We start from the raw sequence: 16,063 nt of genomic DNA, 5'->3' as shown, positions 1-16,063 counted from the left end.
CTTTTTAGGCGATGCAACTAGCGAGTCAAGAAAATGGTTGAAATGGCTCTGAGCACTATTGGACTTCTGAGGTAGTCAGTCCCCTAGAACTTAGAACTACTTAAACCTAACTAACCTAAGGACATCAGACACATACATGCCCGAGGCAGGATTCGAACCTGTGACCGTGGCGGTCGCGCGGTTCCTGACTGTAGCGCCTAGAACCCCTCTGCCACCCCGGCCGGCCTTGCGAGTCAATTATGATGAAAAGTGTATGGGTAAATCTAAGGTTAGATGTGGTTTTCAAGTTAACAACACTGTGAAACTCCGTGTAAAACAAAGTTAGAGTACTGATTCTGATAAATTCGACGGTTCTGGGGTTTACAAGATCGTTTGTAGTAGTTGTGACAAATTTTATATGGGTCAAAGTGGAGGTTCTTTTAAAATAAGAATCAGGAAGCACTTGCAGGCACATACCCAAACTGCATTGGGGTTGCATTTGGTAGAAATAGGCCACACCGTAGCCGATATGCGTATTCTACACAGGGCAGAGAAGGGTCGCGCTTTCGACTTGTTGGAGATTTACAAGGCCAAAAACCATGAGCCCACTAGGGTACCCAACGAACAAAGCGATTTTGGGCCCAACGCCTTCTTTGCTTTGTTTCGTAACATACTACGATAACCGTATTTTTGTCCCCTTTACTGAGTTTTGATTCGCCCCTGAAGGGGGAGGGCTGGCAGCAGCATAGTATGCCGCTCTTCAGCCCACAGACTGTGTTTTAAAAAGATGAAGAGTAATAAATAAGAAAAACAGGCGATAAAATCGGAGACTTACATGGTAAAATGACGAAAAGATCATGGAACTTAAAACATAGAACAAAGGGATGATGATGCTAATAAAATACATATGAAGCAGACAGGTAAAATAATAGACAGACAATTGAAAAAACACGATGACAGTCTGATTTCTGTTCGCAAGAGACGTAAAATTCACACCCAGCGACAGCACGATTTCTGTTCGCAACACTTGGGAAAGACGAATAACACTGCACTAAAAACTTGGCGAATATGACATGCCACAGCCGAGGGCAGGTGGCGGGAACCTGGGCAGAGGGTGGGAAAATAGAAAGGGGGGGGCGGAGTGGGGGAAAGGAGCCGATGGAGGGTGAGGAGCCATGGGGGGAAGCTTTACTTTTTTTTAAATTTAATGTTGTTTAGCCTTAAGTGTTGGGCTTTCAGCCGATTTGAATTCAAACTATTTGCTCTGAAAATCTCAGCTTCTTTGGCCCTTCAGCCTAAATAAAGAACTGTTGTTAAGATAAGGCTTGCCTTTTAAATTTCTGATTATGCTTGCGTTTTAAGTTATAGGCCTTCAGCCATTTTTAAATTAAAGTGGCTTTCAGCCGGTAATTAAGTCACAAGGATTAAAGCTGTGTGTTTAAAATTTTTTTCGGCTCTTGTAATGTTTGATCAAATAATAAAGTTGTATGTTCGAGTGTAACTTGGCCCCTTTCCACAATTTAAACTACCTGTCCTGTCCTGCGGGTTAAGCTGGGCGGCTCAGTATCTCTCGGCCTGAACAGTCCCAGGTTCAGAATGCACTGTCAGGGAGGTTCGTCACATCAGCGTTGCCACGGTTTCGACCAGTTGTGTTCGTACTCGCAGCTGGAGCGTTACGCAATGCCAGCCGTGATGGGGCCGTGAAGAATGCGTGGCACGCACCGCTGCGGTGCGTGGCTGGCGCCCCGCCGCCCTCGCGCTGCCCATAAACGCAGGTGCGTAACGCACGCCGCTCCGCCCTATACGACGCACAGACACATTAGCCGCGGCGTGACCGCGCGGTCGGCGCCCGCCGTGAATCTCGATTGGACGCCGGAAGCACTCCTTCCAGCTCTTCCTCGATCGAGGCCTCCGTCGTGTCGCCCCGGCTTCCACGGGACGTGGAAGCCAACGTGACTGTAGTTCTGCGGCGTCGCAAACGTGCAATTTCGCGTCGCGGAGCATTCGCTACGGTGAAAGGCAGAATCGGACGTATCCAATGAGATGTGGTACAGCTTTCTTCATTACAAGCGGCACCTGGACGACGCCATACTGGATTACGTCATATACATCTACATCCATACTCCGCAAGCCACCTGACGGTGTGTGGCGGAGGGTACCTTAAGTACCTCTATCGGTTCTCCCTTCTATTCCAGTCTCGTATTGTTCGTGGAAAGAAGGATTGTCGGTATGCTTCTGTGTGGGCTCTAATCTCCCTGATTTTATCCTCATGGTCTCTTCGCAAGATATACGTAGGAGGGACCAATATACTGCTTCACTCTTCGGTGCTTCTGTACCTGAACTTACAAGGTGTGGTCTCGCATACGGAAACTTTGTCTCGAAACCTGGCAGAAAATCCAAAGAGATTCTGGTCGTATGTCAAGTATGCTTGCGGCAAGACACAGTCAATGCCTTCTCTGCGCGATGGCAATGGAAATACTATGGACGACAGTGCTGCCAAAGCATAGTTACTAAACACAGCCTTCCGAAATGCAGTCACCAAAAAAGACGAAGTTAATATTCCAGAATTCCAATCAAGAACAGCTGCCAACACGAGTAACGTAGAAGTAGGTACTCTGGCAGTAGTGAAGCAACTTAAATCACTTGGGCCGGCCGGAGTGGCCGAGCGGTTCTAGGCGCTACAGTCTGGAGCCGCGTGACCGCTACGGTCGCAGGTTCGAATCCTGCCTCGGGCATGGATGTGTGATGTCCTTAGGATAGTTAGGTTCTAAGTTCTAGGGGATTGATGACATCAGAAGTTCCATAGTGCTTAGAGCCATTTTTTGTTGACATATCTCTGAATTTGAATACGCATGCCTATATCAGTTTCTTTGGCGCTTCGGTGTATGTACCCGACAAGCTGTTATTTAGTGAGCCCTAGTCAGTTAACATTAAGTTGTCCATTATACTAGGGACGTTCCATAAATAATGCAAGACTTTTTAAAGCGCGCTGGTTTTATTCAGGTTTCAGGTACACCATATTATTCCCCTCACTTCTGGCTAAAGGACCATGTTTATCAACATTCGGTGCGATGGCCTCACACCACCTTACTGGGAGAGCGTCTATGCCTGGCGCCACCCTACTGGTCCACGTTGGAGCTACAGTCTTGGTGCACCCACAATCTCCCCAGCATTCATAATCATCAATGATCACCTCGAATGAGACTGTCCGCACGTTCCAACACTGGATGAGGAACAGCTGTGTGCAGCCTGGCGGCATGCGAGAGATAGGACAGGTTTGCGTTAACCCTGTCGCGATGATGACACACACCTCGTCCGAAGACTCGCTTTCGATCACTGCCAGGTCTCCGTAGACATTCTACAAGAGCCTATGAATATCTGCAGTGCTCTGGCTTTCCACCAAAACAATGAGAGGTCTCCGTTTGGAACGCACCTCCGTCCGCAGCTCGTAGTCGTGCGGTAGCGTTCTCGCGGACACGCCCGGGTTCCCGGGTTCGATTCCCGGCGGGATCAGGGATTTTATCTGCCTCGTGATGACTGGGTGTTGTGTGCTGTCCTTAGGTTAGTTAGGTTTAAGTAGTTCTAGGGGACTGATGACCATAGATGTTAAGTCCCATAGTGCTCAGAGCCATTTGAAAACGCACCTCCATTCCAAACGCCGTTAGTGAAAGCTATTTTCAACGCTGCCACATATCGGTACTTCGTGAAACTCTTGGCTCTGAAGTTGGTATATTCCACTATGTCCCACAAAAGATTCCGCATTTAGTAACTTCCTGACAGATTAAAACTGTCTCTTGGACCGAGATTTGATCTCGGGACCTTTGTTTTGCGCGGGAAGTGCTCTACCATTATTTTGTTCTATATTGTTCGTTGTATATGTTCGGGGCGGACGTCTCATGACAACTGTTCAGGTTGTTCGTTGATCCGTTCACCCAGTTTTTTTTATTACAGAGGGTAGCTAACCCTCTGACTGAACACGCTGAGCTAACGTGCCGGCGTCGAACTGAGCTATCCTAGCACGACTCAGACCCGTCCTCACAGCTTCAATTCTGCCAGTACCTCCTCTCGTACCTTCCAAACTTCACAGAAGCTCTTCTCCAAGGACGGGCCTTGAATCGTGCTTGGGTAGCTCAGTTGGGGTTCGGTCAGAGGGTTAGCTGCCCTCTGTAATAAAAAAAAAAACTGAGTTCACCGATCAACAACGAACTAAAACGGGTGTCTTACGACGTCCGCGCCGAGCAGATACAACGAACGAAAACGAACAAAATATGATTAAAAAAAAGTTGGTAGAGCACCTGACCGCGAAATTCAAAGGTCCCGAGTTCGAGTCTCCGTCCGGCACACAGTTTTAATCTGTCACGAAGTTTCATACTAGCGCACACTCCGCTGCAGAGTGAAAATCTCATTCTGGATTCTGCATTTTTTTAAACCGAAATAGACCGAGGTAAAAAATGTGTTGCATTGGTTATTGAATGTTCCTCGGAGGCTTCCCATCAGTTAATCCCAGAAGTTCATCGACTCAGAAAAGCGTAACGTCTGGTAGGTCATTAATATACAGGGTGGGGCAAATAAAAGTGTCCCAGAGAAAGAGTTCCAGGGTACAAAGAACGACAACAGAGGACAGGAAATACGGTACTAACTTGATTATAGCAGGCGTTGAAAGTGACCACAGTTAACCTCTTGGCACTTCTGGGCCCTATTCAGCAAGTTGCTGAAGGCGGATCAACGACGAACTGCTGCAGCTGCAGCAGTCTCATCCGAAATGTTCAGCTGCAGTTCTTGAAGACTGTGGGGGTTGTTGCGATACACCTTAGACCTGAGGGTTCCCCCACACAAAGTAATCGCACACTGGCATATGAAGTGACCTGCGTAGCCAGCTAGGTCCGCGACCAGAATGACCTGTGCTAACAATTCTGACAGACGTGTGAGGGTTGTAATCCGTGCTTTCCAAGGTTTGACCGGCTGTATGGCCAGTTACTCCATCCTATCGGAATAGAGTGACTTTCACAACATGTGCTATAGTCAGGTTAGTACTGTATTTCCTGTCCTCTGCTGTGTTTCTTTGTACCCTGGAACTCTGTTCTCCGGGCCACCTTTTATTTGCCCCATTCTGTATAACATGAACACCAAGAGTCCCAACCCACTTCACTGAGAACGGCTCAAGTTACTTCTGCGAAAGTATCTACATTGAAGCGCCAAAGAAACTGGTGTAGGCATGCGTATTCAAATACAGATCTATGTAAACAGCACGGTATGCATCATGCATTTCTCCAAGTATATCGATGTTGACACTTCTCTGAAAAAAATTTTCCATTTAGGATTACAGTTTCAGTTCGCTGTGACAGGGGCCTGTACGGTGGGTATCACATGACGAATGATCACTGTGGCGTACAATACATGTATTCACTACTGCTTTGGATTATGGACCATATTCACAGTGCTAGCACAAAAATGTCAACGAAGGGAAAAGTGCCAATATCGAAACACATCACATTTTCATGGGAGTTATGAGTCAGAAAATTTAAGAGTAGTTACGGAAAATACCTATTGTAAGGAGTTCACATGGGATACACGTTATTTAACCAGGAAAGTACACGACATTGCTGACGAAAACTTAAGAAAATAGTGCGATAATGCAAACTTAATCGAAGAGAAAAAAAAACATTGAAAACATGTAATGGAAGTTAAGTGCACAGCAGTTCAATGAAGCTGTGCGTGCGCGCGCGCGCGCGCGTGTGTGTGTGTGTGTGTGTGTGTGTGTGTGTGTGTGTGAAATCTTATGGGACTTAACTGCTAAGGTCATCAGTCTACTTAACCTAGCCGGCCGCGGTGGTCTAGCGGTTCTGGCGCTGCAGTCCGGAACCGCGGGACTGCTACGGTCGCAGGTTCGAATCCTGCCTCGGGCATGGATGTGTGTGATGTCCTTGGGTTGGTTAGGTTCAAGTAGTTCTAAGTTCTAGGGGACTTATGACCTAAGATGTTGAGTCCCATAGTGCTCAGAGCCATTTGAACGATTTACTTAACCTATATTATGCTAAGGACAACACACACACACACACACACACACACACACACACACAGACATGCCCGAGGGAGGACTCGAACCTCCGTCGGGATCAGCCGCACAGTCCATGACTGCAGCGCCATAAAACGCTCGGCTAATCGCGCGCGTCCGCAGCTCGTGGTCTGGCGGTAGCGTTCTCGCTTCCCGAGCACGGGGTCCCGGGTTCGATTCCCGGCGGGGTCAGGGATTTTCTCTACCTCGTGATGAGTGGGTGTTGTGTGTTGTCCTTAGGTTAGTTAGGTTTAAGTAGTTCTAAGTTCTAGGGGACTGATGACCATAGCTGTTAAGTCCCATAGTGCTCAGAGCCATTTGAACCATAATCCCGCGCGGCTCAAAGAAGCTACAGGTCAAAGTCAAAGATCACCAGTCGAAGAACAAATTACAGAATGTGAGTGCATTAGAATACAGTCGCAGCGTGCACAGTAAGCCCTCAGTATTCACCTACAAGTTAACGTGAACGCCAGTAGGTGGTAGCACACTGCAGTAGACTTTTATCCTCGTTCGCTTGGCATAAATCTCGCTAGGCGATAGCACGTTCGCCAGATACGCCAACTCACTCACTATTTACTGAAATTAGATCGGAAATCAATATATGTTACAGCTGTAAAGAAACCTAAACTCCGGCCGCACAAGCCATGAAGGCCCAACGGTTCCGACCGGCCGCCGTGTCATCCTCAGCTCACAGGCGTCACTGGATGCCGATGTGGAGGGGCATGTGGTTAGCACACCGCTCTCCCGGCAGTATGTCACTTTACGAGACCGGAGTACTGACAGAAAAACCTGTTTTGTGGGATTCTGAATGAGGTACAGTACATTAAGTTCTGGATTTTATCATACATTAATCCATTTGAGGCGCTGAGAACCATAAAGCACATCATTGTTGATAGTGAGACTGTACATAGCATTTATCCAGGCTTCCGACATCTTTTTATCTGATAGTGGGTCGGGTTTATCTGTGCTGTAGGCCGCATTATACATATACAGGGTGAGTCACCTAACGTTACCGCTGGATATATTTCGTAAACCACATCAAATACTGACGAACCGATTCCACAGACCGAACGTGAGGAGAGGGGCTAGTGTAATTGGTTAATATAAACCATAAAATATTGCACGGAAGTATGTTTTTTAACACAAACCTACGTTTTTTTTAAATGGAACCCCGTTAGTTTTGTTAGCACATCTGAACATATAAACAAATACGTAATCAGTGCCGTTTGTTGCATTGTAAAATGTTAATTACGTCCGGAGATATTGTAACCTAAAGTTGACGCTTGAGTACCACTCCTCCGCTGTTCGATCGTGTGTATCGGAGAGCACCGAATTACGTAGGGATCCAAAGGGAACGGTGATGGACCTTAGGTACAGAAGAGACTGGAACAGCACATTACGTCTCCATGCTAACGCCTTTTTATTGGTCTTTTTCACTGACGCACATGTACATTACCATGAGGGGTGAGGTACACGTACACACGTGGTTTCCGTTTTCAATTACGGAGTGGAATAGAGTGTGTCCCGACATGTCAGGCCAATAGATGTTCAATGTGGTGGCCATCATTTGTTGCACACAACTGCAATCTCTGGCGTAATGAATGTCGTACACGCCGCAGTACATCTGGTGTAATGTCGCCGCAGCCTGCCACAATACGTTGTTTCATATCCTCTGGGGTTGTAGGCACATCACGGTACACATTCTCCTTTAACGTACCCGACGGAAAGAAGTCCAGAGGTGTAAGATCAGGAGAACGGGCTGGCCAATTTATGCGTCCTCCACGCCGACCTTGGCCCGTGTTTGTTACAACACGCAACTGAACGTCGGAGGTTTCAAGCGTCAACTTTAGTTTACAATATCTCTGTATGTAATTAACATTTTACAATGCAACAAACGGCACTGATTACGTATTTGTTTATATGTTCAGATGTGCTAACAAAACTAACGTGGTTCCATTTAAAAAAACGTAGGTTTGTGTTAAAAAACATACTTCCGTGCATTTTTTTTATGGTTTGTAGTAACCAATTACACTTGCCCCTCTCCTCACGTTCGGTCTGTGGAATCGGTTCGTCAGTATTTGATGTGGTTTACGAAATATATCCAGCGGTAACGTTAGGTGGCTCACCCTGTATATATGAACATTTACAGAAAGCTGCCTCACAGGTTTCTTTGATACTCACTTAAATTTAAATGTGGGGTTGAAGACATGTGCTTTTGGCTCTTATGACTCTCAGTGCCAAATCTGTATTCTATTCAAGTAATCTTGTTGGTGGATAGTACTACCTCAATTTAGTCACTTCCGCAAACGGCACTTTTGTGTCTGGAGTTGGTTTTCCTATGGAGTGTCAACATGAACTCTCTTGAACAGAAAATTACCAGGAAAAGCCGCAAAGGAACTAGGGCATTCCAGAGCAGATCCGCTGTCTGCGAGAATGACGAAATCAGATAAGCGTGGCTACAAGCGAATATGTAACAAAGATATGCATAATACGCCTAAGTTGTTGTATGGGTGCAACGTAAAAATGTCTTCTTTTCAGCCTGAAAGTCAATCCGCTAACTAATAGATTCTGGAAACTAATTGCTACATAACGAATCTCATACCTTTGTCCAAAAAGAACTAAAAAAGCACGAAAACTCCCATTAAACAAAAATGCTAGAGTAGTGAAAGCTTAAACATTATTTACTTATAGGGATACGGTGTCTGTTCTTTCTCACATGTTCGAAAGAACAGACACCTTTCCATATAAGTATATAGCCCTGGCAATATCGGCCATGACCTTCCTTTTCTGTCGGATGCACACATATTCCCCAAAATTCTTACGGGACTTGGTAAGAATGTCTTCCACGAGTGATAAGTTTGTTGGGTAGGGACACTACGAATGTAGCGTGTGGACATACAAGGTGAGAATGTGGGTCTCGCGGGAGGTATGAGCGAAATAGTCCCTGCAGTCGCTCTATCCTCTGTGCCCTCGCTGGCTCAGATGGACAGAGAGGATTCGGTGGTCCGTTGGATTAATAATACGTTCATATACTTATCGCCAGCACGGTATCTCAGCGTGTTCGGTCAGGGAGCTGGTTGGCCTGTGTAATAAAAAAACTGAGTGGAAGACTCAACAAACGAACATTAACGGATGCCATGTGACGCCCGCAACGACCAAACCTAACGGAAAAAAAAGAGAGAGATCCCGGGTTCGAGTCCTGGTCGGGGCACACATTTTCACCTGTCCCCTTTGATATATATCAATGCCCGTCAGCAGCTGAAGGTATTAATATATAATTCTAAACATTATTTAGTTCTTGCCATGAACTGTACTTAATTATGTACAAAACAACGAAATTCCACAAAAACAATTCTTTCTTTTTTCAGACAAGGTATGTATTTTATTATTATTATTATTATTATTACTAACAGCGACTGAAATTCTGTAAATATGTTGTTGTACAGCAAATGCTCTCATATTTACCTGAAATTAAAAATTTGTGAACACCCAGAATGCATACTTACGAGCCGCCACTGATTGGAAAGTCCGTCCTGTTACATTCATATGCTCATTCACAGAATGTTTTCCTTTGTTCACGAAAATTTAATATTCTGGAGTAAGGTCGTTTCAGGAATTCTAAGGCTTCGGCCATTGCAAACAATTCACCTTTACTGTACTGGGACAAACATAAATGAATGCGCTACATGAGTAGTGAATAAGATACTTGACTTCGTGTTTAGCTTTATCTGTGGTTGACTTGATGCTATCTCATTTGTGCAGCACTGGGGAGTAGTTGAGGTTTTCAGAGAATGAGATCCGTTTCTACATCTGTCTACATCTACGTGATTACTCTGTAAGTAGGCTGTTTAGATTTTTATATGGGTAATGCCACGTAGCGCTCTATATGAAAATCACTGGCTGTGCTGTGTGCAGTATGTGGCTAGTTTGCATTGTTGTCTGCCATTGTTGTCATGAACTGCTACAGCTGGATGTGAACAGCGCGTAGCGTTGGGCAGTTGGAGGTGAGCCGCCAGCAGTGGTGGATGTGGGCAGAGAGATGGCGGAGTTTTGATAATTTGTAATACTGGATGTCAATTATGAATATTAAGGTAAATACATTGTTTGTTCTCTATTAATATCTTTCATTTGCTAACCATCCCTATCAGTAGTTAGTGCCTTCAGTAGTTTGAATCTTTTATTTAGCTGGCAGTAGTGGCGCTCGCTGTATTGCAGTAGTTCGAGCAACGAAGATTTTTGTGAGGTAAGTGATTTCTGAAAGGTATAGTTTAATGTTACTCAGGGCCATTCTTTTGCAGGGATTTTTGATAGTCAGATTGCGTTGCGCTAAAATTATTGTGTGTCAGGTTAAGCACAGTCTTGTACAATTGTTCTAAGGGGACGTTTCATATTGTACAAATTGTTCTAAGGGGACGTTTCATATGTCGACCCTTAGCCTAGGATACCTCACTGGAATCTTCTGATTTTTTCTTGTAGTTTGTGTATTTAGTGCAGCTTTAGCGCGTAATTGTAGAGAGAATCTCCTTGGTAGTTGCAGTCTTTCATTGTTGTACAGTAAAACAGTTGTGGCATGCATGTAGCTTTGCGCCAAGTATTTCGCTGCTGCAATTAACTAGATATTATTTTCAGTGCTATGTTAATGTGTTCTCTTATTTTTGCTCTTCAAATTGTGTTTTCGTGTGTTATCGTGTGAAATATTGTCTCAATAATGGCGTGTGAAAAACGTAACACTCGGCTCCAAAGTAAACTAAGAAACGACAGTGAAGACGAAAGCAATGTGTTAGCGCCACTGTGTAATGAGTTAACTAATGTTCAAAGTAGTAATTTGGTAACTGTGCATAGGGAAATGGAGCGGGCGTCAAACAATGGCGTAGACAGTCAAACAGGTAGTGAACAGGGAAGCATTATCGATCGATCGGTCGGCAACAGCTCGCCTCAGGAATCCGAAATGATAGGACACAATTTTGCAAATACTGTAGATTCAGGTTTTGCGTCCTCACCGTTTTCTCAAATAAGTCAAGACACATTTTCAGCTTGTCAAAATGTGAATGTTGCCGGTGCAAATGCACTGCCGAAAAGAGTAGATGAACAGATTCCAGACACTAATGCATTGTTATTACAACTAATGCAACAAATGGAACAAAATCAGAGACAAACACAGCAAAAGCTTCAAAAGTTAGACACAGTGGAACAACACCAGAGACAAACACAGCAAAAGTTAGACACAATGGAACAAAATCTTCGGAAGTTAGACACCACACTTGAACAAACACGTGAAGATTTAACTACTGAGTTACATAACATCGAATCGAAATGTCAAAAAGTCTGTAATGACGTAAAAACACAAATTTGTGAGCATTTCCAACCTATTTTTTCGCGTCATGAGAATGTATTACAGAATCACGAAGCAGCCATAAAAGAACTGCAAACCATTGTTCATGAAAATCATGAGACCTTGTGGGCTAAAATTGACTCAGTTGCATCTACCGATTCGGTTACGCAACTGGCAAAAACTCAGGAAAACTTAAAGAACACAGTAGATTCGATTTCAACACAATTGGACACTCTGAAACTTGGTTCAGAAAAACACACTGAGGAAATGTGTTCACTATCGGAGAAAGTAGCTGAACTTTCGGATCAGGTCACTAACTTATCTACAAAGGTAGATGATGATCTGAATGACACAAGACCCGTAGCCTTCACTGACACAGAAGAGTATGAACAAATAAGAAAATTCAAACAAAATCAGAATCAAATTAATACGCAATACAAAAGAGAAATGCGGGAAGTACAAGATCAGCTGACACAGGTAATACAAGAATTACGTATTTCAGAGGACACTCGCGCCCCAATAAGGGAAGAGGGACATAGAAATACGGAACAGCCACAAAATAATAACACAGGGCTTTTCGGTAATTATGAAAGAAATTGGCAAGGTACACCGAATTTTGAGATGGAATCGCCGACACGACGTAACAATGAGCGATATGTGACTCGCCGACATGATGACTTTGACTATAAGCTGTTCATTACTACACGTAAATTCAAAACATTCAAGAATTCTGCCAACGACATTCATCCACAAGCGTGGCTCCATCAATTCTCTCATTGTTTTCCTCCCAACTGGTCATTGGAGCACAGGTTAGAATTTATGTGTGGCTACTTGGAGAATGAACCAGCTGTAAGAATGCGATCGGTCATTCACGATTGTCACAGTGAAGGAGAATTTTACCACGCCTTCCTCTCAGCGTATTGGTCTCAAGCTACACAAGACCGCGTAAAACATAGCATCATGATGATGAAACACTTTGAACAATCTGAATTTTCCAGTCTTGTGAAATATTTTGAAGACATGTTGCACAAGAATCAATACCTGTCAAACCCATTTAGCCCCTCAGAACTCATCCACATTTGCTTAATCAAATTACCTGAACACTTACGGCATATTATTTTGGCAGGACGCTGCAAAGACGACATTGAAGCTTTTCAGGGACTGTTACAAGAATTAGAAATTGACACAGACAGTCGTGGGATGCGAAAACAGGAAAACAATCACTACAGGTCACATCCGTCACAATTCCGTAACGACAGAAACGATAACTGGACGCGACAAGGCTATTCTCACCACACAAATCGTGACCAAAACAGGCACCACCCGTATGACAACCGTTGGCAGAGTAGTAATAGTTACAGGGAAAGATCACCTTTCTGCGGTAATGACTATCACAGAGACAATCAGAGAAACAGACAATATGGGAACCAAAACTATTATTATCAAGGGAGACAGAATAACTTAAGACGCAACGGTCCACCACGCAATTACGATTCCGGGAGAAATTCTCCACCACATGACCGACAAACAAGAAACTATGTCAACTACCGACATAACGACAGACCTGAATTCCATCAGAACTGGCGAGCTTTAAATATAGCTGGGCCCTCTCGGCAAGGCGAATTTGTGGAAGTTAGGCCTCCTAATCGCAGTAACGGCGCGCGCCAACAAAGAAACAGACAATGACTCGCACCACAGGCAGCCACCTGCGCCCGCTGGCTCAGGGAAAAATAACATTGACGCTAACCTTGAGCAAAGTTCCAGTATTCTTTACGGACGAATACCGCATGATAATTGCATTCAAGTTGAAATTCTGCATACTGAGAAGAGTAAAGGTTTACACCACATTTCTCATGTAAAACCATTTATTGACAGATAATCTGCTTTTTAACTTAGTCTTTGCAATTTTCACTTCACGCTACTTGTACAATTTGTCAGACTTAAGAAACTGTTAACATGCAACATTTTGGTTTGCTTACGAGTGGATTCTGGATTTGAGGTGCTTTCTGTGAAATGCCAGATGACACAGTGGTTAGTTTATGTGACAGCTACACGATTTTATCACGACGCTGCTAATGCGTGATAATTTACAATGTTGCTTTTGCGGTGTATCTGTTTTATATCTGCACAGTTTTTTCTGAATTCTTCTATAAAGTGAGACATGTTTTAGTGGTGACTTTTGTGGTATAGGTACAAGGAAACAGCCTTTTCTGTAGCACAACAATACGTTACAGCACAGTACTTTCTTCATCACGGCAATAAGCGTAATAACTAAGTTATTTATACGCAAAGCATTTCACTTTTGTGTATCATGAGGTAAGTACATTGACTTCTGCAGAACTTAGCTTTCGGAGGACAATAACTACGACACTTCCCAGAGATTATCTTACAGCAAGACGCACATTTAGCGCTACAGGACATGTATTTGAGTGATTAATTTTGTACTTAAAACATTTATTTTTAGAGATTTTTGAATTACAAAGAAAGTTTTTCGTGATACATTTCATTCCATTGCTGTACTCTATAATACCTGAGGATACAATTACAATAAACCTCAGGGGGGTACACGCCTACTTTGTGTACCATGTGTTTGGCAAGCACAAGGAGCCCTAGCTAATATGGTATTTGCTTATACAATTTAACACATCGGTACCATATTTCTCTAACACATAAATTACACAGCTATCTGATCATTTAACAGAGAAACAAACATCTTTTTACTACGTCAGTGACACATGTTTACGCAATTACAGAGTTGGATTACTTCACACTTAAGAAATTGTACTTTGTCTGTACTTTGTGAACTGTTCATATTTTTTCGGAACCATTGTGATATTATGAGAGCTTTGAATGATGTATTTGGTATGAGATCATGATTTTTAAAGTACGTTTGAGGTAGATGACACTACTGAAATGAGCAGAGAATTTTCTTTAGGTTTTGAAACAATTGCAGAAAGCTACGACGTTTTTGAGATTTGACTGAGGTGTTATGATGTTATTATTACGACGACGATGTGTATTATGCTGTTGAGGTATGTTTATGTCAATAAGATGATGCTACCATATATGAGGAAGGTGATTACCTGTTTATATGTATATGAATAATGAATAGAAGATAGGGACTCTTGACTTGTGAAAAAGGTTGTTGGAAACCAAGAATCGTACTTTAAGAGTTATGAAATGTGTGTGTAAATGCGTGAATGAGACTGTCACTGCAGCGGAAACTGCTGTCGTAAATATTTCCGTAAGAAAGTGACCACCTGCACGTGCGTCGTCGGCACACAGCTGTGTCAGACACCTGGAGAACAAGCCATTAGAGTGAGGGCCTTTCCGGAAGCACAGGTAGAAAAACAAAAAAAGGGGTTAACCATGCTATTGACAATCCTTTGTAGAGGGCATCGCTAATGCGACACGCTCGTTACTTGAAAACATATGATTTTTGTAATGCGTTGTGGGCACACAGCTGCGTCAAACACCTGGAGAACAAGCCATTAGGGTGTGCCTTTCATCGCTAATGCGACACCCTCGTTACTTAAAAACATATGATTACTCGCACTTTGTGCTAATTATTGAAATGCTTATGAATTGATGGGAAATATTCGTACATCTGCACACCTGATTATGACAAGTGTCTTTCTCCGAGAGTTGAGTGCTACTGACTTACGAAATGCCACATGACTATTGAATGATATTTTTATGCTTTGCTTTTCATAGTTGCTTATTTCATTTAATATCTGGTTTCCAGCTGTGTTGCAGCATTAGTTTTATAAAATAAACTGAGATGCATTTGCTAATGTGAACTCTTTCTGTCAACAGATCTATTAAATAATTATTTTATGATCCACATTCTTTAAAAAAGGAGCACTTGGAAAGGGAAGAACAATAAGAAGGAACTAGTAACAGTAACACATAATTTTCTTTTCAAGTACATGGTAATATTTTTTTTTTACAATAAGTTGTTATGGTGCACCACTTTAATTACATAGACATTAAGATGTGAATAGACATTTCCCTTGTCTGCACTGTTGTTTTTACTGTAATATTTATTCTGCTTGAGCTATGTCATGTCTAGGTATAAGTTGCTACTGTTTGCCAGGTATAGTGTTATTGAATTTGACTTTTGCTAATTTCTTAATGCTGCTTGCTTCGCAAATCTGCGTTTCTTTTCATTGCTGTTTATATTAACTGTGTTATGTGATGCTGCATTGCCTCGTCCCTTGGTATATATATCTGAGCTCAGTAGATTTAAGTTAGCTTAAGAGGGGGTAGACTATATAAGAAACTGACTATGGAGAATAGGTAAAGAATGCAATGCGAAGTGATATGAAAAAGATTGGGCCCAAATGAGTATTGTACAATCAGAAATAATATGAATAGAATACAGGAAGGAGGTATAGATAGGACTTTTTGGGAATAATGATGAATGAAGGGAGATCTCCGAGAAGTAAAGAAAGTTTTGAAAATACTGCAGTAAAACAAACCCTGTCCTTTCCTTCTAATTCCGCTATATGTTTGTGTACCCTTGTGTATTTGTGTTTTTCCTGTCTTTATGTGTTTAGCTGATGAGAGCTATGTTGTAGAATTTTTCTAATACTCTGTTATTTTCTTTGTAATGATGCTTAGACATTATTTATTCTGTTTTGTTTTAATGCTCATGTGTGAAATTGATGTTTCGAAAGTGATTCTGATCTTTTATT

The sequence above is a fragment of the Schistocerca cancellata genome, chromosome 11 (genome assembly GCF_023864275.1).
Source record: "Schistocerca cancellata isolate TAMUIC-IGC-003103 chromosome 11, iqSchCanc2.1, whole genome shotgun sequence".
Lineage (NCBI taxonomy): Eukaryota > Metazoa > Arthropoda > Insecta > Orthoptera > Acrididae > Schistocerca > Schistocerca cancellata.
The sequence above is the reverse complement of the archived record's forward strand: the minus strand, read 5'-3'. Positions refer to the sequence as shown.